Here is a 25,958-nt window from a genome sequence, read left to right on the forward strand (position 1 = left end):
ATGTAAATGTTTTGCATGATTTCATACATGTAATGGTCATCTTATTCCTTACTTTCTCAATAAGTTGGGGAGGGGCTGCTGGGAGGGAGAGAATTCAGAAATTAAAATTTACCAAAGATGTTATAAACAAATAAATTTTTTTTGTGTGGGGCAATGGGGGTTAAGTGACTTGCCCAGGGTCACACAGCTAATATGTGTCAAGTGTTTGAGGCTGGATTTGAACTCAGGTACTCCTGAATCCAGGGCTGGTGCTTTATCCACTGTGCCAATAAATTTTTAAAAAGAAAAAAATATAAAATAAAATTGGTATATTTCAGACTGTCTCAAACTGAATTGATCCTTGACTCTGATAGTTGGAGATGGCTAATTCCAGGAGTGGCTTCTTTCCTATTTAATGTTTTAACTTTGGAGAACCACAGACCACAAAACATTTCCATAGCCAACATGGATCTTCAAGTTCATATATTGGAAAACAGGATACACCTAAAGCTACAATTTTGTGGGCTAATGATAGCTCATAAAATCAAACCAGCTCAAGTAGAGATACAAAAATGTCATCGGATCACAAAAAAACCTACAGCCATTTTTTTTGTGAGGCAATTGGGGTTAAGTGACTTGCCCAGGGTCACACAGCTAGTAAGTATCAAGTGTCTGAGGCCAGATTTGAACTCAGGTCCTCCTGAATCCAGGGTCAGTGCTCTATCCACCAGACCTTTGTTAATGCTATTCTGCAGGTTATGAAACAGGTTAGAGTTCCATATGATATCATTTCATTTTTACTTTAATGAACAGTATGTCCAATGTTACTCAGAAAGGCTCAAAACTAGGATAATCCAAATACCATGGTCATTACTATACATATTTTGATTACACACAAAAGGAGCAGTATCACCCTTTTAGTAATGGCTAATCTAAAATGACTTGTGCCTTTTTCATCATAAAGGACAATAAACAGAGAATATGTCAGATGGTTATAGTTGGTGTTTTATAAACCTGGAGTTCTTCTTGAAAAAGGCCCTGGTGACCTTCTATATCAGTGCCAACATATGATTTGATTTACATCAACCATTCATGCTCATTTCATAGATATCCAAGAAAGGAATAGTCAGAGAGAATCTAATAGTATTCAAAGAATCTTCTTTGATATGCATCGTTTGTTCATTATTTTATACAAAAGCAGAATACATGATGTAAAATAATTTCTTGGATGTGACTATACAACCACATATTTAGGGAATGACATCTTAGGGAAAGATTACATATTACATATTTTGATCACTTGCTATAAAATGGAGAATACTGAGTTCAATATCTGTTTCCTTACCACAGTGGCAGATTTCTTGCCTGATTTAACATAGCATAAGAATTCATTATGCATATTATTTACTTCATAGTCATGTCAATCATATTACTGACCAATATAAGCTATGGATTTGCCAGTCATCTTGCTATAGAAGGAAATTCCTAGCATATCTAATTTAAAAGCTTGAAGGTTTTTTAAATGTGGAAAAATATTGTCATTTTTCTGAATAATTTAGTCATTTTGTGTAACTTAAATAGGATGTTAATGACATAGACCAAATCCCTTATTTCTGGACATGTCAAATGCATAATTATATGAAAATGTAAAGAGGCATTTCACTGAAGGCAGTGATGGCAATTTTTATCCATTTTGTGAAGCAAAAGAAAGTAAAAGAAGATAATATAGAACTTCTTTAGCTTCTTGCTTTATTATCTTATAGTTTTAGCTATTATTACAATGTGCTTACCCACAATTACTCTTTCTTTTAGAATTAGTATGGACTGAAGAAAATATTTCATTTCTCATCTTGCTGATCATGTATTTTTATCTGTTTCTTTTTTTTTCTTACAGTATTTCCTTCCCTATCATAACCTAGTCAAGGTTAGTAGGATGGATTTAGGTGTCATTTCCTTCACAAAACCTCTGATCCTCTTAGTTGTTGGATCATTATTCTTTTATTTATCTATATTCACACTGTTTCTCTTAGTATAAAGTCAGAACTTTTAGAACAGGGACTGTCTCATTTTGATCTTTGTATCTCTTGTATCTAGCAAAATATTAGAGGGGTCCATTGAATCCATGAACCCTCTCTTTTTTCATGAACCCTCTCTTAAGCATGTATTAGGTACTTAATGGTTGTTAATTGAAGTGAAAAATTAAAAATACTTTACTCTGAAGCAATCCATCTACTTATAGCCACCACTTTTCATCAAGCATTTTTTAAAAGAAGGAACTATCAGAATGGTTAATATGACAAAAAAGGAAAATTTTGGATATTGGAGGGAATGTAGGAAAATTGGGACACTTTTGGTGGAGTTGTAAACTGATCCAACTGTTCTGGAGAGCAATTTGGAACTATGCCCAAAGGGCTTTCAAACTTTGTGTTCCCGTTGATTCAACAATACCACTGCTAGGTCTATGTCCCAAAGACATTGAAATAAAGAGGGAAGAACTTATTTGTACAAAAACTATAGCAACTCTCTTTTTGGTGGCTAAGAATTGGAAATCAAAGGGATGCCAACCAATTGAGGAATGATTAAATAAGCTGTGTCATATGAGTATAATGGACTATTATTATGTTATAAGAAATGACAAACAGGATGATTTCAGAAAAACCTGGAAAGACTTACATGAAATTGTGCATAATGAAGTGAACAGAACCAGGAGAATGTTGTACACAATAACAGCAGTATTGTTCGATGAAGAACTGTGAATGACTTAGGTATTTCCAGGAATAAAATGATCCAAGAAAATCCTAAAGGACTAATGATTGAATACAGACTGAAGCATACTATTTTTCACTTTCATTTTTAAATTTTATTTTAGTCTTCTTATACAAAATGACTAATATGGAAATGCTTTATATAATTGCACATATATAACTTATATCTTATTGCTTACCACCTCAGAGGGTGGTTAGGGAGGGAAGCAGGGATAGAATTTGGAACTCAAAATGTTAACTAATTTTTTTTTAAAGAAAAAGGAGCCAGGTCTAGAGTTAATGGGTGGGAATATTAAATTTTGATTTGTCTTTTTTTCTCTTAAACAAACATTTATTTTCTTTCCTTCCACACTCCACTAGACAAAAGGAAAGTGTTACAACAAATATTCATCATCAAACAAAACAAAGTACTATATTAGCCATGTCTAAAATGATGTGTCTCATTCAGTCTTTGCCAGAAAGTGGTTAGCACACTTCATTACTGGTCTTCTGGAATTGTGGTTTATCATTATAATTTAGAATGGTATAGTCATCATGAAGAGTCATACATGAGTGAAACAACTGAAGAAGTAGAAAAGGCACTAGATTTTAAGTCAAGAGAGCTGTTTTAAAATGACAACCACCTGTGCATTACTAGCAAGATTCTTCTTTGAGCATCAGTTTCCTCATCTATAAAGTGAAAAAAAAATATTTGCACTACTTTTCAATAGTTACATATTAATATATTTGTATTAATGAGAACATTCGGTAGCAAATTTCTTTTTCATATCAAAATTCATAGGACCAGTGGTTGGTAGCCATAGCTTTTTTCAACGAATATCTGTCTTCCATATTTTAGGCACAAAACTAAACTTGAGAGATACAAAGACAGAAATATAATAGTCCCTGACCTCAAGGACCTTATACCCTATTTGGGGTAACAACATATACATATATACAGTATACATAAAATAAATATGGTACAACATTTTTGGGAGAGGCATAGGGGACATATCTGGGAGGGTAATGAAAAAGATAATGCAGGCATATAAATACTTTTCCATGCTGGTTCTGTGTGTTATCACGTTAAATACAGAGTCAGAAGTTCTGCTCTCAATTTCTGTTTCTAGTTGTATGATATGGGCAATTCATTAAGGTAAGAAACCTTAGATATTTTTTATATAAGTAAAATTGGGAAAGCACCTATATAATGGGGAATTTGGTTTCATACTTTTCTACCAGGTCATCTGATATAATCATGAGATCTAAACAGTTTTTAAGGGAAGTAATCATTTCAATTAAGAAGAGTCAACTAAGGACTAGAGTAGCAATTCTCAAATTATGACTTGCAGACCTTTAGAAGTCTCTGATGGGGCGACTAGGTGGCGCAGTGGATAAAGCACTGAGTACCCAAGTTCAAATGTGGCCTCAGACACTTGATACTTACTAGCTGTGTGACCCTGGGCAAGTCACTTAACCCCAATTGCCTAAAAAAAAAAAAAGAAGTCTCTGATATTGGGGCAGCTAGATTGTGCAGTGGATAAAGCACCAGCCCTGGATTCAGGAGGACCTGAGTTCAAATCTGGCCTCAGACACTTGAAACTTACTAGCTGTGTGACCCTGGGCAAGTCACTTAACCCTCATTGCCCCACCTAAAAAAGATAGAAGTCTCTGATGTCCTTCGAGGCTTGTGTGAGGTTAAAACTATTTTCATAATAATGAGACATTTGTCTTTTACAATACTAACACATGTTCAGTCAAGTTTTCCAGTGGCTCCATTACATGTGACATCATTATATTTCTGAATTTTCAGATATGAACTTGATTTTTACTGTGCACATACCAACTATCTTCAATTAGACTCACTTCAGTGCCTATACCTTCATTGTTATCTAATAAATTTTTATTTTGAAATCCCAAAATATTCCTTTGACATAGGCTGAAAAACACAAGAACTAAGTGAACTTTGTTCTTTATTTTTCAATAATATTTAAACACTTTTGAAAACTTCTAAATTTTTAAATTGCATCAAATCTTATTTTAGACTATAATCTAAAATAAATGAAAAATACTTGCAATACTTTTGCTTGTATTCAAGGATGGATAGTTGACTTTTTATCTTTTATAAAATTTTTTTAGGTTATATATATGCAATCACATTAAACATATTTCTGCTTTAGTCATATTGTGACAGAAGAGTTAGAGCTCAAGGGAAAAACCTCAATAAAGAAGGAAAAAACCCAGCCTGTCCCTGAAGGACTTATGAAAATTGCAATCCATCTATAGAGAAAGAACTGATGGTGTCTGAAAACAGATTGAAACACATTTTTTTCTTTGACAATTCTTAAGCTGAAGTTTTTAAAAACTGTTTTCTATCACAACCTAGCTAATGTGGGGATATTTTCCATGATTACTCATGTATAACCTATATTAAATTACTTGAGTTCTTGGGGGGTAGGATGGGGGTGGGAAGGGAGGGAGAAAGAGAAAGTTGGAGCACAAAGTTTTAAAAAAATGATGTCAAAATTTGTTTTTACATATATTTTGGAAAATAAAATTTTAAACAGAAAAAAACAGCTCAAAAGTAGAAACAGTATGGTTCAATCTGCAGTCATAAACCATAGTTCTTTTTTTCTGGATGTTGAGAACATTTTTTATCATAAAGTTCTTTGAAATTGTTTTGGACCATTGCATTGCTAAAAAGAGCCAAGTCTATCACCATTGTTCATCACCCAATGTTGCTGTTACTGTGTACAATGTTTTTTCCTGGTTCTGCTCATGTCAGTCAGTATCAGTTCATGTAAGTCCTTCCAGGTTTCTCTGAACTCCTCCTGCTCATCATTATTTTTACATAGATTTTTAAAAAAACTTTGTGTTCTAAATTTTCTTCTTCCCTCCCTCCTCATCCCTCCGTATGCAATCCAGCAATTCAATATAAGTCATAAATGTGCTATTATGCAAAACATCTTCTCATTTGTCAGGTTGTGAAAGAAAATAGACAAATTACCTTTAGAAAGAAGAGCTAACATAAAATTATACTTCAATCTGTATTCAGATACCATCAGTTCTTTCTCTGTTGATGATTTTCATTTTTCATATGTCCTTCTGATATCATCCTGCTCATCATTTCTTTTCCAGTTACTATTGCAAACTGTATTACCCTCCATCTTATTCCCTCCCCTTGATATTTACTCTATTTTCTATCTTCCTTCACCCTATCCCTCTTCGAAAGTGTTTTACTTTTTACCGCCCTCTCCTCCAATCTGCCATTCCTTCCTTTGCCTCTCCCCACCCCACTATCTCCTTCCCCTCCCACTTTAACTCAAGGCACAATATATTACTATACCCACTTGAGTGTGTATGTTATTCCCTGAGCCCATACCCTGCCTCAGACATAAGCCAGCCCACCCTGCTTGCCCCACAAAACATAAGGATAAAGAAAAATAAATGCTTTACAGATAACATCCCTACAGATTCAATTCACATGTGTGCCCTTTGTCTAAGTATATTCCTTTCAGCTACCCTAATACTGAGAAATTTTTTTTGAGTTAGAAGAATTATCTTCCCATTTATAAATGTAAAGAGATTAATATTTAATATCCCTCATAATTTCTTTTTCCTGTTAAACATTTTAAGCTTCTCTAGGGTCTTGTATTTGAAAGTTGAATTTTCTATTCAGTTCAAGTCTTTTCATTATGAATACCTCAAAGTCTTCTTTTTCATTGAAGTACCAATTTTTACTCTGAAAGACTGCACTCATTTTTGCTGGGTAGGTGATTTTTGTCTGTAGTCCCAGTTCCTTTGTCCTCTGGGATATCATATTCCATGCCCTCTTGTCCTTTAATGTAGATGCTGCTAGATATTGTGTTATCCAGAATAGAGCTCCACAGTACTTGAATTCATTTTTTTCTAGCTCCTTGTAATATGTTCTCCTTGCCCTGTGAGCTCTGGAATTTGCCTATAATATTCCTGAAAAGGGGCAGCTAGGTGGCACAGTAGATAAAGCACTGGACCTGATTCATGAGGACCTGAGTTCAAATCCAACCTCAGACACTTGACACTTACTAGCTGTGTGACCCTGGGCAAGTCACTTAACCCTCATTGCTCTGCCAAATAAATGCATTATAATACTCCTGGAAGTTTTCCTTTTGGGATCTCTTTCAGGAGGTTACTGGTGGTTTCTTTCAATTTCTATCTTACCAGGCAGCTAGGTGGCACAGTGGCTAAAGCACTGGCTCTGGATTCAGGAGGACCTGAGTTCAAATCTGGCCTCAGACACTTGAAACTTACTAGCTGTATGACTCTGGGCAAGTCACATAACCCTCATTGACCTGCAAAAAACAAACAAAAAACAAACAAAAAACCCCAAGAAAACAAAAATTTAAAAAAAACCCACAATTTTTATTTCACTTTCTGCTTCTAGAATATCAAGGCAGTTTTCTCTGATAATTTCTTGGAAGATGATGTCTAAACTCTTATTTTTTTCATGATTTTTATTTAGTCCAATGATTTTCAAATCATTTCTCCTGGATCTATGTTCCAGGTCAGCTATGTTTCCAAGGAGGTATTTCATATTTCCCTCTATTTTTTGGTTTATTTGGGTATACTTTACTGTGTCTTTGTTTCTCATAAATTCACTACATTCCATTCGTTCAATTCTAATTCCTAGGCAATTATTTTCTTCATAGAGCTTTTGTATCTCCTTTTCCATTTAGCTTTTCAAGCTACTGAGTTTTTTGTCATGATTCTCCTGCATTACACTCACTTCTCTTTCCATTCTTTCCTCCATCTCTCTAAATCTTCCTTCTGTCTCTCCTACTTTCTCTTCAAAGTCCCTTTTCAGTACTTCCATGGCCTGAGAACAATTCATATTTTTCTTGGAAGCTTTGACTTTCATATTATCTTCTTCTGAGGGTGTATTCAGGTCTATCCCTCCCCGAAAGAGGCTGTCTGTTGTCCTCCGATTTTTTTGCCTACTCATCTCAACATGGAAGAAGATCTCTGGTTGAAATCTCATTCTCTATGGCTGAAAGCTTTACATGCTTATGCCCTTCCCCCACTGGGCCACCACCACTCAATTTGTCCCACTGGTTCAGACCCAGGGGGTTTTGCCCCAAGTCCAGCAGAGACTGCTCTCACTTCACCCTGGCCAACCGATGAACCCCTTCACCCATCCGTGAGCTGAGCCTCAGAAGTAGCTTCTGGCACTGAAGACTCAGAAGTGCTGGTGGCATTGTCTGTTTCTGGTCTGTTTTGTGCTGGTTCAGGACCACTCACTGAGTTCCTTGCTCAGCCTAATGAGCAGGTGATCCCAATTGCCATCTTTGGCTGAAAAATAGTCTCATTCTGTTCTTATGTGCTTTAGGATGCTTTGGGTTTTTCTAATGGCATTATTTGGGAGTGAGTGGATGGTTTTATTGAGAGATTGCAGCAGTCAGAGACTCTCCTCCACCCAATAGTTGACTTTAAAATGGGTGATTAGAAGATAGTCAGTCAGGAAACATTTATTAAGGGTCTATTATGCATCAGCTATGTAATAGAAGGAGGAAGAAGTTACCTTATATATTGTGGAATCAAAGTGGACTGCAGTTGGTGGAAAATGAGTTGTTGGCTTGTCTGTGAGCCATCTTTCAAAGGAAGCTTTGGGATAAGGTGTTTTTTTTTTATTTGTTTGTGTTTTTTTTTCTCTTCTTTAGCCCTCCAATCAGAATGTCAGAGAGTACTGATAGTACAGAAAATGTCTGACTTTCAAAGCTGATGCAGTGTTGCAGTATGAAGTTTCCTGAGAGTATAATGATAATGGAGCCCAAGTCCAAAGTGTGCAGTGGGTGGGAAATGAGGGATTCACTTTATTAAGCCACAACTGCACTTTGTCCAGAGATGTTGAGAAAGAAAACTGACCAATCAGAGAGTCCTCTTCATCATGGATGACAGGAATTTACTCTAAAGAAATTGGGTAAATGAAAGTATGATGAAATCTATCTTTCACTTGACTTTATAGATGTTAATAATTTGCCTTATTGTGTCTTATGTAGCAGAGAATTTATTAATAGTATTTTGGTCACAGTTAAGTTCTGGTGTCATTTTGAGGCTAGTCCTTCAGAGTTTAAAGAAAAGAGAAGTGAATACTTTAAATGCAGATATGATGAACTATTTAAAAGCCAAATTCTTTTTTTGTTGTTGTTATAGCTTTTCAAACTAGAAATGAAAAGGCACTAAAGCATTTTACAAGGTAATTTATCATATTGTATTGACTAGAGAAGCATATACAATAGCAGAGAAACTAATAAAGCCTTGTAGAGTTGACATTGCTGGACAAAAAGTCAATAAAAGAAATCTTGGCAGTACCACTTTTAAAAGATACAGTTACTTGTCAAAGGTTTAGCTGCAAACATGATGACTGACAATATCTCATCTGCAGAATTGCACTTTTCCTTTGCAAAATGAACTAATCTATAGATGTAGCTGGACTTAGTATTTTGTTTGTATTCTTCTCCTAATGACCCCAATTCATCATTAAGAATATCTTTTCTGTGAATACTTGGCAAGAAATACAAATGGTGATGACATATAACACTTTTGATAAATGCTTATCTTGAAACAACTGTGTTGATATATTTATCAATGATTTAAGGGCTATGGTGGGTAAAACTGATGATGGCCCAACACAGTACTACAGAATTATAATAGTGGTATATACCAGAATTTTTTAAAAAGTAATTTTGATTTCAGAATGTTGTGATAAAATAACAAAAATAATAATTTTATTAAATAAAAAGAAAAAGAAAAAGTACACTTTTTCTGATATGCTGTAATACAATGGGAAGTTCACATAAATCCCTACATGCCAAAGCAAGATAACTGAATTAAAGTAAAAGACTTGTGAGATTGTTATACATTTGAAATAAACTAGCTGGTTTTATTTTTCATGGAGCATTGTTTTTAGTTGAAAGCCTAACAAATACATTACTTATTCAGATTTGATCATTTGGTGAACATTTTCTCAAAATAAATTAAGCCTGTGACTTAAGGAAAAGTTGTTGCCAATAATAAAGTTCCAAATTTGAATAAAAATTGGAATTTTGGAAACCTTATATCCACTTCCATGTGCTTAATAATTTATCAACACAAAAATATTTATTTCTTATGACTTTGGTGGTGATATTTACAAATATGTTTTTTCTCATATTGTATAATACTATGTGTCACTATTTGGATGATGTGCTTAACTTAGTGAACTAAAATTTTCTAAATGAGCAATGTACAATGTAATTAAATCATGCAGCCAAAGTACAAAATAGAAGAATGCATTTTATTGTAGCAAACTTTGAAAAGTTCATTGATAAGATTTCAGATTTCACATTGTAACTAATCTTGAAGAAACTACAACCCATGGAGTTTTGGTGTAGTATCAAAATAGAATATTCATAATTATCTGAAAAGTTTGTTAAGACACACTTTCCTTTTTCTTGCATCTATAGCTCTGTGTAAAGGTGCATATTTTTTTCATATATTTCAACCAAAACAATATATACCAACAAAATCAATGCTGAGGCAGGTATGCATGTCCAGCTGTCTATTGATCTAGACATTAAAGATATTTGTAAAATGTAAATCAGTGCTACACTCTTATAAGTAATTTCTTTTGTTTTGGAAAAATATTTGCTTTTCATAAAATCAAATTTGTTAACATCTATATATTATTGTCAATTTAAGTAAGTTAACAGACACTTAAAATTTATCAATTTTAACATCAAGTATGGTAAATACTAGTAGATAGAAACCACATAATCATAACTTCTTTGTGCAATCAAGGTTTAAGCTGTATAGACAAGCAGATCTTGGCACCCCAGGTGAGCAACCCAACTAGGAGATATTCTCTGGAGACTTCACAATTTAGAAAGAACTTTGAGGCCATAAAATACCAAAAGAATGAGTAGCCCCAGCCATATGTATTATGATAAGTGTGTCTCATCATTTTCATATTGTAAGTTTCTGCACACTATTCCCACGGCATATTATATGCAACTAAAATTTTATGGGGAATGTTTTATCTTTACACTTCTTAATGTGCTTTTTTTAATGAGAGGAAATTTTATCTACTGGATGATTATGAAGACAAAAGCACTCCAATATGGACTAAGGATCTATAGGATTAGACACACACATATGGACATATGTTCGTATATGAAAATAATTATAGAATGAATATAATTATATGACTTAAAACAGCTTTAAATAGAAGGAAAACTCAGATTAAAAACAATACAACAGGGGGCAGCTAGATGGCGCAGTGGTTAAAGCACCGGCCCTGGATTCAGGAGTACCTGAGTTCAAATCTGGCCTCAGACACTTGACACCTACTAGCTGTATGACCCTGGGCAAGTCAATTAACCCCCATTGCCTGCAAAAACAAAACAAAAAACAAAACAAAACAAAAACAAAACAATACAACATTTGATGAAATTAATTAACACACCTTTATAATAAAATATAAGATTACAATTATTCTTTAATACAATTGTGCTTAATTATTTCCAAAAATGATTGTACTTTTTTGGGGGGTAGCCATCATTATCCATGCATTTGTTTATGCTTGTATTAAAAGAAAATTTATCAGTTAAAAAAAGAAAAAAAACACAAAGATTTGTTGGTGGAGAGAGGAAATTATGTAAATTTTGTTCTTGTTTAGTTTTTTCAATCATATCTGATTTTTTATGGCCTTATTTGGAGTTTTCCTGGGAAAGATACTGGAGTGGTTTATAATGCACACCCTTGTTTCATCCCTGGATTTATTGGTAAAGTTTCTAGCTTATATCCATTTGATGTTAGATATGTATTATTTATCATTTTAAGGAAAGGTCCATTTATTCATATATGCTCTATTTTTTTTAAAGGGAAGTAGTTACTTTTTGTCAAAAGTTTAAAAGAAGGAGAAATGACACAGAGAAGAACACTTATGGAGGATTTATGAAAGGGCATATTTGTAGTTGCATGAGATAAGAAAGTGTGTTCATCACCTTGCAATCATAAAGTTAATATTTAAAATTTAATTAATTTCATACCAAAGCAGGACAGATACTTTGAAGAAAAGCACTTTTGTGATTGTTGTACATTTGAACTAAACTAATTTATTTTTTTTTCATGGAACATATTTTTTATTTGAAAGCACGACAAATAAACTGGTTATTCAGATTTGGGCATTTGGCACAAAACCAATATAAACATATATAAATATTAGGAATAATGATCGAACAACTGAGAATCACCTAAATGCATACTACAGACATTGACTAATTGATGAAAGAAAATGCAGTACCATAGCAAGAAAAAGAAACAGATAAAAATACATGATCAATAAGATGGAGGATGAGAAATTTTTTCCTGACCACACAAATTCTGAAAAAACAGTAATTCTGTTCAAAGGCATTGTAATTGTAGCTAAAACTATAGGAAAGAAAGTAAAAAGCTCAAAAATACCTATATTATCCTCTATTGCTTTCTTTTAAAAATGCTTCACAAAATTGATAAAGAATTGTCATCACTGACTTCATTGAAATGCCTCTGATGTAAAAATGTTCATGTAAATGTGCATTTGACATGTCCAGTAATAAAAGAGTTACTCTATATCATTAACCTCTTTTATAATTCAAATACAATGACTATTTCGATTCAGTATCAAATAATATGCTTATATGTCACATATTTTTTAATTCCATATTTGTTACTTTTTATATTCCAAATTTATGTTTCTGGGTCAATGAGGTCTTGTTTCAGATAAAGTGTTTTAAAGAGGTTGGGTGTGAGATTGGCTGAATATGCCATATAATTTATACGTGCTTGAAAAAGCTGCTTCTCCTCTGAAGTCTTATTTCCAGGATTACTGTTTATGAATTTTGGATTTTAAGTGTTACTACTCTTCTTTTCATCATTTCTTTCCTTTTCTCTATTGATTTCTACTGTAGCTAGTAGAGAACTGCAACTGTATTATGATAGCTCAAAACTATATAGAATCATCAAATAATAAATTTCAACTCGGAAGAGATCTTATGTGTCATCCAATCTAACTCTCATTTTCAAAGGAATGACCTGAGACTAAGAAGAAATTGACTTAAATAAGGACCTATAGATAGCCAATAGAAGGCCTAGGATTTGTAGGTGGCTCCTCTGCTTCCAAATCCATCACTTTGATGATTATACCACACTGGTCTCCACTATATTACTTGAAAATACATCAAATAAACTGCTTTCCTAAGATGTTTAGATTTCACATGTGAAACATCAATTTGATATTCATGCTACAAATAGAATTAACATTATAAGAGGAATCTGGTATGTTAAATTGTTAATTACCTCTTTAAGCTTCAAGTTTTTATGTCTTTCTTCTGATTTTCTGGAGGATGTAGGAATAAGATATTGCAAGGAAGTCAAGTTCTCCTATATTCCTATAAAATATTAATTAAAATGCCAAAAGGAAACAAAATTGTTAAAAACTTTACAAGCATATTGAAAACCTTATCTACACTTAAAAATAGAATATGCTCATCCTTTTCTTTAACCTCCTTTCCCTTCTCTTTTCTGTTCCTTAAACCACCATGAAATTATGTAGTGTTTCCTGTGGTATCATATGCTGTATCTATATTTAATAACTGAACAGATTCCCCTTTTTCACCCCTATCTCCCCCCAAAAGTACCATGAATCAATTTAGATCACATCCCTATGTTTTCACACAATACACTGAGGATTAGTCAGCAATTGACTATCTTAAAAAGACTAAGTTCATGACAGTGTGGCAAGTGAATATCATTTCTACTAAACTAATGACCCCTTAAATAAATAAGACTTCAAATTTATTATGCCACAATTTTCCCCTAGTTCTCTGCTTCTCCCAAAGTACCTTACTCAAGATTGTTCCAGTATGATATTAACAGTATATTTATGTAAGAAGTGTTTTATAATTGTGTTCATATAGTTTCTGGATTTGTCTTGACAGGTAGATTTTCAAGTATTTTGTATTTTCTATAGTTATTTTAAATTGAATTTCTCTTTCAATCTCTTACTGCTGGATTTTCTTGATAATTTATAGAAATACTGATGATTTATGTGGTTTTATTTTATATCCTGCACTTTTGGTAAAGTTTTCATAATTTCAAGTAGTTTTTTTAGTTAATTATCTAAGATTTTCTAAGTATAACATCATATCATCTGGAAAGAGTGAGTTTTGTTTCGTCATTAGAATTTCCATTTGACCTCCAGCAGTTAAGCTTTGAGTTCATGGCCTCATGGGCAAGCACTTTTATGGGTTGAAACCATTTCCAATTTAGTTATTCTTCACTTTGCTAAATGGTTTTATGAATCTTGAATGATCAGGGGAAATAGAAGATATTCATTGGCCAAGCCCTCACAAGGACTACTCCTGAAACATGACATTCCTGAGTCAGTTCAACAGTGGATAGACCTAGCATCAATACATCATGTCCAATGAAAGAGAATAACTAAATCCACCCATTAAGCCAAATAGTGAAATGAATTTTTTCTGGCTTTTAAAACAAAATTTGTTTTTTATTTTTGTTGGGCAATGAGGGTTAAGTGACTTGCCCAAGGTCACACAGCTAGTAAGTGTCAAGTATCTGAGGCCAGATTTGAACTCAGGTCTTCCTGAATCCATGGCCACTGCTTTATCCACTGCACCACCTAGCTGCCCCCTGTGAAATGAATTTTGTCACACAAATGTTTTGTAGCAAATATTTTAATTTTACCTTACTATTCCTGGATATTAAGGTTGTAGAGAGGAGAGTATTACCACACTTGGGAGGGGAATGTTTTTACACCTTTGCTCTTGATATTTCTTCTTAGTAAATGTTTCAATGTGAAAGCTAATTGATGGTAACTGGATAAATTTATAGTGGGACTCTAATAAATGGTGTTGATGAAATTGAGGACACATTAACTCTCATTGGTGATTGATATTCTGGGAACATGGGGCAGCTATGTGGTTCAGTGGATAAAGTCAGGTAGACCTGACTTCAAGTCCATCCTCAGTCACTTACTGGCTGTATGACCTTGGGCAAGTCACTTACCCCATTTGCCTCAGTTTCCTCAATGTAGAATTGGCTGGAGAAGGAAATGATGAGCCACTCCAGTATCTTTGCCAAGAAAATCCCATATGGGGAAACAAAAATAATTGATGAAACACAAAAATATAGGCTCAATCTAATGTCACTATAAGAACCATTGCAATCTCTGAGGTTGAGCTATAGCTATCTTCTGGGGAGCAGTTTGTCAGTTCAAGTACAAATTGGGAAAGGATCCACAGATTCTATATGACTACACATACTAAGTAAATATAATGGTTGAGTAGGACGTTAGCAAATTCAGGGTCAAGACATTATTTTCTATGGGGGAAGATAAAACTTATTCTCATTTTGTATATGTATAGGAGAAGAATGGGATGCTGATTACATGAAAGATGTGGAGATATGAAAAACTAGAGCAATTGAAATGAATGAATATGTAACATATTTTAAAGCGGTAATGAATGGGCATTGTTATAAACTTGGGAGTAAATTGCCCAAAAGAGAGGTAGAAAATGGTTACTTTATATCAATGAATGTAAATGCATATTATTTTTTCAATGAATATCATCAAATAGTGTTTTAGAATACAGTTTCCAAGAATTTAAAAGATGAAAATCCATAGAAAGAAATTGTTTCTCTGGTAACCACACACTAAAAAATCCAAACAAACCACAATTTAGGCTTAAAATAAAATGCATAGCACCAGGAAAAGTCCTTTCTTTTTCTTTTTCTTTTTCTTTTTCTTTTTCTTTTTTTTTTGGTTTTCACAGTGAAAATTAAGCCAAATATGTGTGAATCTACTTACATTTTCCTAAAAATTTTTAATTAGAATCCAGAGCTAAATAACCATTTCCACTTGAAGAATATCATCTGTACCCTAATAAGCTGATAGACTTTAAATATCCATCCAAGGAGATATTTATAATACATGACATGAGTTAAGTATACTTTATTTGAGACCAGAGAAAATTTCCATTTTGTCTCATAGGTTTTGTGAAACTGTTGCCAATAATTTAGCTTGGCTTTTAGATTTCAAAATCAGTTAATTTCAATTTTGGTTCACGCATGTAATTATTAGCCTTTGTTCAACAAAATGAAACCTAGTGACATTTGGTGTGAGGATATAATATGTCCAGAATATGGAAACCTTAAATTCTCTCTTTTTGATTTTAGTAAAGATGTGAAGTATATCTTTTGATGCATGTAAAAATCATAGAAAAACTTAAATGAAACCCAATTATAAAATGTAATGAAACTTAATTATTTACCAAATGCTTGTAACTTAAATTCTCTTATATAAAGTGCCATAGCTCAAAGCTGTGGAGATGGTATTAAGAGAGATGCAGGCAGGTGTTACTGTGATAAACACTTCAATAATTTTTTAGCACTAGAGATTTTAAACAATGCTGGACAAGCCTATAATGCAGTCATTATGTAGGAATTAACAAAATCCAAAACCAGGTGAACTTAATGAGAAGAAGGAGGGAAAGCAGTGTCTGTATTTTGTTTATGTAGATGAAAAATTTAATATATTAATATCCAAAAGTGTGTGACTGGTCTAATGAAATTTGATATTCTATAGAATGGTATATTTAAAATCTGAAATCCCCAGAAAATTATTCAAAATGTTGCCTCTGAACCCAGGGTGCCACATGGTTCCTTGGAGCACATAATTACCTGAAGCAAAAGTTTACCTGGCAAGATTGCAATTCTTTTCATTACCATCTCATGCCTCTTCCACCCTCAGGGTACTGAGAATCAGTCAAATTGAAGCTGTTCTGTTGACTGGTGAGCTCTTCATCTATCTGTTCTTTTAAAGGCCCAATGCAAGGATATGGTCAATGTGAATGAACTCTCCATGAATGAATCAATCACCCTTAGAATTTAGGCCAGGTATAAATAACTCGAATTCAACAATTCCTGTCAAAAATTTAAAATTCAATAAGACACCATGTAATTTAAGCTAGCTTTATTTAATAGTAGATATATGGAATCAATTTGAAACATTATTCACCTCCTCCTCCAAAATGCACACAGTGGAAACTCAGCTAGATTACAAAGGCATTCCTTGGAGGGTAGTAGAAAAATCATGTGAAACTTCTGACTATAAATATCTCTCTGTTCAAATGGTCTCCCTCTTCATCAAGGTACCAGAGCAATCTATTTGGATAATGTACTGTTATTCCAGCCCAGTTGCCCCTCTCTGAATACAGTTCAGGACACTTAACAAGCATAACTCCTGCCACAGATGTTGAGGGAAAAGGGAGTAGTTGTGGCCAAGTGAGTTATCACCTTATCAAAGAACTGAACCTTACCAAATTTCTTCTGGGCACACACTGTATATAATAAATTAGAAATACTTGGTATTAATCTTTAATCTTCTGCATTTCCCTCTCATTCATGAGTTTTTACATTTGTAAAATCTTGAGCATCACCCCCATTGTATTTTATCTTTTGAGTATAGTTTCTATAGAATTTACTCTTTCTCAATCATATTAAAAGTTTATATTCCTGACTTAAATAGGTGTCTTTTCTTAGAGATGTAGCTATAGGAGTTCAAAAGGAGTATGAACGAGAATCAGGTGCTGTCTCTGGCTCTATCACTATCATTGCTTGATATTGGTCAGTTCTTCTGAGTTTCCTTACCTGTAAAATTAGAGTAAATTAGAGGAACTATAAGGTCCTTCCTACTCATATTATGGAATAAAAATACATCATGCTTCTCTTGAATCTTTTCTTTAAATGTCATATTTTCATCATAAAGGGTTGAAAGTTATTTATTTCATTAAATATCCATTTTTATCCTGAAGAACTATGCTCAATTTTGCTGGGTAGGCTACTCTTCTTTCTAATCCTAGCTTCTTCATCTGCTGGGTTATCATATTGCAAGCTCTATGGTCCTTTAATGTGCTAGCTTCTAAATCTTGTATGATCTTGATTTTAGTCTCATGGAATTTGAAAATTGTTTTATTTTATTTTATGGCTCCTTGAAATGTTTTCTTGAGCTATAGGGTTTGGGATTTGGCTGATATTCAAAGCAGTATTTATTTTGGGATGTCTTTTAGGAGATGATCAGCAGATTCTTTCAATTTCTATTTTGCTCTAATATATAATAGCAACTGTCCTTGATAATTTTTTGAAATATGATATTTACACTCTTTTTATGATGACATGGGAGTTAAGATAGTGAAATAACAGGAACTCATTTTGACCTCTCACAAATGCCCCTAAAAAACAACTTTAATATAATACTTTAAATCAAATTCTGGAACATCAGAACCAACAAAAGTCCTAAGGTAAAATAATTTTCCAGACTAAGACAATTTAGGAGATTAGCAGGAAAATTCTGTCTCATCGGGGTGGCAGTAAGCCCAAAGATCACAGCACAGGCAGAACAGACTGCCTTTGGTAGCAGCTGCATCACCAAGCCAGTAGCTTCAGGAGCTCTCAGAGAGCACACAGATAGTAACAGGGTTGGACAAATGGTCAACTGAAGATTACAGGGCAAACCTTGCTGGCACTAGGTACAAGACCCCATTACATTGCCCATACACAGTTCTGAGTCAAAGTACAAAGGCACAAAAAGAACACTAGTGCACTGGTTATTGTCACCAAAAGGCAGCTAAAGTCTTGGTCATGATTCCACGGCAAAGAGGAGTGCTTGTGGTCACTCACAAGAGTGGTGGCACCCTTGTTTCAAGCTGAGAGCTGAAAGGAGCAATATTGCTTATGATAATGGGAGAGGAGGGGCCTGAATTTCATTTATATGGCAGAGAAAATAAGAGCACTTGTAGCTACAGTGGGGCAAGGGCCTGGTCATGGTTCTGAGGCATAGACAACTGCTTATGGAGGCTCCCAGGCCAAAGCATAGTCCAAAAGAGTACTCACCATATGTCTCTTTAGAACATAACACTTTGGAAAAACTGAAAAGTTCCCAGTTCTGAAAATAGAAGATCTCTCTCTCTCTCTCTCTCTCTCTCTCTCTCTCTCTCTCTCTCTCTCTCTCTCTCTGTGTGTGTGTGTATGTGTGTGCATGTCTCTTTCTGTTTCTGTCTCTCTGTCTCTTTTTCTCACACACACACAGACTAGGAAGTTTGGAACAATGATCTTTAAAACCCAGGAACAGAGCCAAACATTAACATAAAATTAATAGTAAAGAAAGTGGCTGCAGAAATAAACAAATAAAAACCATCCTGACATTATAAGGTTACTACAGAGACAGGGAAAATGAAGACAGAAATCTAAAAGAAGATAACAAAATGAAATTAGCTACATGCAAATCCTCAAAGAAAACTGTGAATTAGACAAGAGCTCAAAATTAATTCCTGAAGAGATAAAAAAGATTTTAAAAGTTAAATAAAAGAGGTAGAGGAAAATTAGGAAAAGAAATGAGACTGATGCAGGAAAATTACGAAGTGTTAAGAGATTGATAAAAGAGGCACAAAAAGATACCAAAGAAAATACCACCATTAAAAGCAGAATTGGCCCAATGGAAAAATAAATAAAAATCTCACTGAAGAAAAAAATTTCTTAAAAATTAAAATTGCGCAAGTAGAAGCTAATGATTCTATGAGACATAAATAAGCAATAAAAATCAAAAGAATGACAAAATGAGAAATATCAAATTGGTAAAACAACTGACCTACAAATCGATCAAGGAGAGATTATAGACAATTTTAAAACCATGACCAAAAGGAACATAGACATCATATTTCAAGAAATTATTTAAAAAAAATACACTGATAGATGAGAATCAGAGAATAAAGTAGAAATGGAAGAAATTTATAAATCATCTCTTGAAAGAAATACCAAAATGGAAAGTACTAAGAATACAGCCAAATTCCAAAGTGTTCAGGTCAAGGAGAAAATATTGCAAGCAGTCAAAGAGAAACAATTCAAATATTATGGAGCAAGACTTAGGATAACACAAGATATAGAAGTTTCTACACTAAATGATTAAAAGGCTTGGAATAGGATATTCTGGAAGCTAATGGAGTGAAGATTACAAACAAAAATAAACTATTCAGCAAAACAGAGAATGATCCTTTTGGAGGAAAATAGAAATTTAATGAAGTAGAAGACTTTCAAGCATTTTTTAAATTACGAAAGTATTTTATTATTTTCCAGTTACATGTAGAGATAGTTTTCAAATTTTTTCCCTGCCTCCCCTCCTTCCACCCCTCCCCAAGACAGCAAGTAATCTGATATATGTTATATATGTACAATAATATTAAATATATTTCTGCATTAGTCATGTTATAAGAGAGGAATCAGAGTAAAAAGGGAAAACCTCAAAAAAGAAAAACAACAGCATCTGAAACAAAAGAAATAGTATAGTTCAATCTGCATCCATATTCCAAAGTTCTTTTTTTTTCTGCTGGATTTGGAGAGCCTTTTCCATAATGAGTCCTTTGGAACTATCTTGTACCATTGTATTGCTGAGAAGAATCAAGTCTATCACAGTTGATCAACACATAATGTTGATGATATTGTGTACAATGTTCTCCTGGTTCTGCTCATCTCACTCATCATCAGTTCATGCAAGTCCTTCCAGGTTTCTCTAAAATCTGCCTGTTCATCATTTCTTACAGAACAATAGTATTCCATTACATTCATATAACAAAATTTGTTCAGCCATTTCCCAATTGATGGGCAGCCCCTCAATTTCCAATTCCTTGCCACCACAAAAAGAAGAGCTATAAATATTTTTGTACATGGGGGTCCTTTTCCCTTTTTTATGATCTCTTTGGGAAAATGACCCCAAAGTGGCATTGCTGGGTCAAAGGGTATGCACAGCTTTATCGCCCTTTGGGCATAATTCCAAATTGCTCTCCAGAATGTTTCCATCCATTCACAGCTCCACCAACAATGCATTAGTGTTCCAATTTTTCCACAGCTTCTCTGACATTTATTATTTTCCTTTTTTGTCATATTAGCCAATATGATAGGTGTCAGGTGGTACATCTCTCTAATCAATAGTTATTTAGAGCATTTTTTCATATGGGAATAGATAGCTTTTATTTCTTCATCAGAAAACTGTCCATATCCTTTAACTGTTTCTCAATTGGGGAATGACTTAGATTCTTATAAAATTTGGTTTAGTTCTCAATATATTTTAGAAATGAGGCCTTTATCAGGAGGACAGGCTATAAAAATTGTTTCCCAGTTTTCTGTCTCCCTTCTAGTTTTGGATGCTTTCCTTCTTTTTGTACACAAACTTTTTAATTTAATGTAATCAAAAGTATCCATTTTGCATTCCATAATATTCTCTATCTCCTTTTGTTCATAAACTATTCTCCTTTCCAAAGATCTGAAAAGTAAACCATTCCTTCCTTTCCTAATTTACCTTTGGTTTCACCTTTTATGTCTAAATCATGTATCCATTTTGACCTTATTTTAGTATAAGGTGTAAGATGTTGGTCTATGCCTAATTTCTGCCGTACTCTCTTCCAGTTTTCCCAGAAGTTTTTGTCACATAATGAGTTCCTATCCCAGTAGCTGGAGTCTTTGGGTTTATCAAACAGTACATCACTAAAGTAATTTACTACTGTTTCTCCTGTTTCAACTATTTCTGATGAAAATAAGAGAGTGGAATAGAAAATGTGACTTTGAAATACAAGATTCAAGAGAAACAGAAAAAAGTAAACATGAAAGAAAAACCAGGATTTAGTAAGGTTAAACTATTTATATTGCTACGTGGAAAGATGATACTTATAACTTCTAAATATTTTACCATTGTGAGGGCAGTTAGAAAAAATATACATAGGCAGAGAGCAAGGGTGTAAGTTGACTACAATGGCATGATTAAAAAAATAAAATAAAAATATAACAGAGATGCACTGGCACAAGGCAAAAGGGAGTGGAAGGGGAAAGTATTTCACATAAAAGAGACATGAAAGGAAGAACTTTTATAGTAGAAGAGAAGACACAAGGTGCTGGGCAATGCTTGAACCTTATTCTCATTGGAATTGGCTCAAAGAGCGAATAATATATACACTTAATTTTGTATATAAATCTATCTTACACTACAGGGAATTAGGGAAAGAAGGGCATAAGAAGAGGAGGGTCTGATAGAAGGGAGGGCAAAATGAAGGAGACAGGGATCAAAAGAAAAACAGACTTTTGGTGAGGGACAGAGAGGGGAAGGGGGAAACAGAAAGAGAAGAGATGAGAGGGAGAGAGAAGAAATAAGAGGAATGTAGAATAAAGAAAATACATAGTAATCATAATTGTGTATTTGTATGAGATAAATTAACCCATAGAATGGAAGTGGATAGCAGAATGGATTAACAGTGAGTCTCCAATAATATGTTCATTGCAAGAAACATGGTTGAAAAAGAGAGATACACAGAGATTAAAACAAAGAGGCTGGAAGAGAGCCTATTATTCTTCAGCTGAAGGAAAAAAAAAACCCAGGGGTATCAATCATCATGGTCTAAGTCAAAGTAAAAGGCAAAATATACCTAATTCAAATAGATAAGCAAGGAAACTACATTTTACTAAATGCTATAATAGACAATGAATATCAACACTAAACATATATGCACTAAATATATACATCAATATTCTTAAAGGGAAAGTTAAATTAATTGCAAGAGGAATTAGACCATAAAACCATGTGAAAGGGGGACCTCAAATTTCCCTCTTCAGAAACAGATAAATCAAAGCAAAAAAAAAATTAAGAAAATTAATATAGTTTTTTGTGTGTGTGTGTGAGGCAATCGGGATTAAGTGACTTGCCCAGGGTCACACAGCTAGTAAGTGTTAAGTGTCTGAGGTGGGATTTGAACTCAGGTACTCCTGAATCCAAGGCCGGTGCTCTATTCACTGTGCTATCTAGCTGCCCCCGAAATTAATATAGTTTAAGAAAAGTTATGTATGACAGACTTGGAGAAAATTGAATGAGAATAGAAGGGAGTATACCTTTTTTCCTCAGCTATATGGGGAACCTGAGATGATTGCAGCATTAAGAAAGGTCTATTCACTGAGCCCTTTTTATGACTTTTCCTCCACCTTTGCTTTCTAATCAGTCACCCAACTCTCATCTGTGACTTTAAGAAGTTGTAGCATGAGCAGTAACCACAGCCTGCTAAAACTGTCTATGTAGATGAGCTAAAAAAGGTTAAAGGTAATTGACAAATTTCAAACTTGTTAGTGAGTTAAAGGGATGTCTGTCTCAAGAATGTGAAGACTCCCTTGTAGGAATATGTAGATGAGAACTATTTGTTCCCATGACAATGAAGAGAGCTAAAGCAGGTACTTGTGGAGAACTTAGAACTTGGTCAGATATCAAATACTCATTGACTGCAAACTGGGACATTGCCAGTCATGCAGAATTTTGTTTGGGCACTGTACTTTGATGACTTTTGGAAAAGAAAGACTGATGACTTTGTGCATTTCTATCTCATTTAAATCAAATTCGTCTGAGTCAAGCCATCACCCTATGTTGTCATTGGTAGTTATTGAAAATGAAGGACAAAGAATAACAGTAACAACAAAAACTTGGCACCTTTGCAAAAATTGACCATTTATTAGGGCACAAAAGCCTCACAATCAAATGAAGAAAATCAGAAACATTAAATGCATCCTTTTCAGATCAAAATTCAAAAGGGACTATCAAGACATATGTTAAAAATAAATTAGCAGGGGCAGCTAGGTGGCACTGGCCCTGGACTCAGGAGGACCTGAGTTCAAATCCAGCTTCAGACACTTGACACATATTAGCTGTGTGACTCTGGGAAAGTCTTTTAACCCTCATTGCCCTGCAAAAACAAAACAAATTGAAACAAAACAAAAATTAATTAGAAACTAAACAATTTAAACCAAAGGAAAGAGTAGGTCAAAGTATAAATAATTTTTAAAACCCAACAATAAATAATTTTACTAAAGAAAATGAAAACTATGAGAAAACATACTAAAATTTATGGGATGCAGCCAAAGCAATACTTAGGGGAACATATAAATCCTTAAATGCTTACATAAGTAAAATAGAGGGAAAAAAAGATCAATAAATTGGGCATACAAATAAAAGGAAATAAAATTAAAATCCTCAATTAAACACCAAATTAAAAACCTTGAAAATGAAAGGAGAGATAAATAAAATTGAAAGTTAGAAAACTATTGAACCAATAAATAAAACAATTAGCTCATTTTACAGGGAAAAAATAACATGCAAATAGATACGCCATTGGTTTGCTTGATTTGAAAATGAAAAAAGAAAACCAGATTACTAATATCAAAAATTAAAAGGGTGAATTCACCCCCAACAAAGAGTAAATTAAAGAAATTAATAGGACATATTTGCTCAATTATATTCCAATAATACTGACAATCCAGGGGGCACTTAGATGGTATAATGGAGAAAGCACTAGCACCACATTTAGGAGGACCTGAGTTCAAAGCCGGCCTCAGACAATTGACACTTACTAGCTATGTGACCCTGGACAAGTCACTTAACCCTCATTGCCCTGTAAAAACAAACAAGCAAAAAACCCTGACATTCTAAGTAAAATGGACAAACATTTTAAAAAATGTAAATTGCTCAGATTAACAATAGAGGAAATAGAATACTAAATTTTTTTAAAAAAGGAATTTAACAAGACATGAATGAGTTCCCTAAGGAAAAAAAAATCCCCATCACCAAATAATTTCATAAGAATTCTATCAAACATTTACAGAAATTTTAATTCCAATGCTATAAAAAGTATTAGAAAAAATAGGAAAAGGAATCCTATCAAATTGCTTTTATGACACAAACATGGTGCTGATACCTAATAAAGGAAGAAATAAAAACAGAGAAAGAGAACTATAGACCAGTTATCCTAATGGATATTGATGAAATATGTTAAATATTAGCAAAGGGATTATAGCAGTATATTACAAATATCATACACTACGACCAGGTAGGATTTATACAAGGAATACAGGTCCAATATTAGGAAAACTATCTGCATAATTGACCATATCCATTAAGAAAATCAACAGAAATCATAAGACCACTTCAATAGATGCAGAAAAATCTTTTGATAAAACAATACATTCATTTCTATTAAAAACTCAAGTAGGGATAAATGGAACTTTAATGAAAAAGAAAAGTAACATTTATCTGAAACCATCAGGAAGCATTATTTGTATTGGGGATAAGCTAAAAGTCTTTCCAATAAGAACAAGGGTGAAACAAGGATGGCCATTAGTACCATTATAATTCAATATTGTATTAGATATGTTAGCTACAGCAATAAGAAAATAAAAAGGAAATTGAAGATTGGAGCAGAATTAATATGGTAGAGAAAAGTCATGGACTCACCTGATCTGTTCACAAAAATCCTCTAAACATCTTTAAATAATGCCCCCAAACAAATTCTGGAGCAGTAGAACCCATAAAAGCATGGGCTGAAGCAATTTTAGAGCCCAAAACAACTTAGAGGGTTGGCAGAAAAGGTATGTCACACCCACATGAGAGTGGAATTCGGTCCAATGCAGGCCATGCCAACACAGACCAGTCCCCAGCAAACCAGAAGTAGGCCCTGGTAATAAATAACATAACGATCAGTGGCAGCTTTCAGAAATTTCAGCCCATAGAGAGTAAGGGATCAAATAACTGGAGAGAAGGAGGTTACAGGGGTCTCTTTGCTGGAACTGGAATAAGAATTCTTTATTTTGCTCATACTCATATCCATGTTGCAGTTCTGGGTGACATTCACAGAGCAAGGAGGAGCAGTGGCACACCAGAGCTTGTGGTCACAATGTAGAAGGAACCTTTGTTACAGTTCCAGGGCAGAAAAGAGTACTTGTGGGTAATCAGAGAAGAGAGCACAGGCCAGGGTAGTTGTAAATACACCTCTCCTGAGATCTTACCACCTTGGAAGAACTGAAAATTTAGTAGTTCCTAGAAGTATCTCTGAAAAAGCTGGGCAAAAACCCTGAAGCTTGGGACTGTGTGCCAACAACCCTATAAGCAGAGCCACACTTTAGTAAAGAAATAGGCTGGGAAAAGGAGAAAACAACAACAAAAAATCATACTATAGTTATTATTGTGACAAAGAAAATCAAAACCCACTCAGAAGAAGACAATAAAATCAAAACTCCTATATCCAAAGCCTCAAAGAAAAATATGAATTGATCTAAGGCCATGTAAGAGCTCAAAAAGGATTTTAA

The sequence above is a fragment of the Dromiciops gliroides genome, chromosome 1 (assembly GCF_019393635.1).
Source record: "Dromiciops gliroides isolate mDroGli1 chromosome 1, mDroGli1.pri, whole genome shotgun sequence".
In the NCBI taxonomy this organism is placed as follows: domain Eukaryota; kingdom Metazoa; phylum Chordata; class Mammalia; order Microbiotheria; family Microbiotheriidae; genus Dromiciops; species Dromiciops gliroides.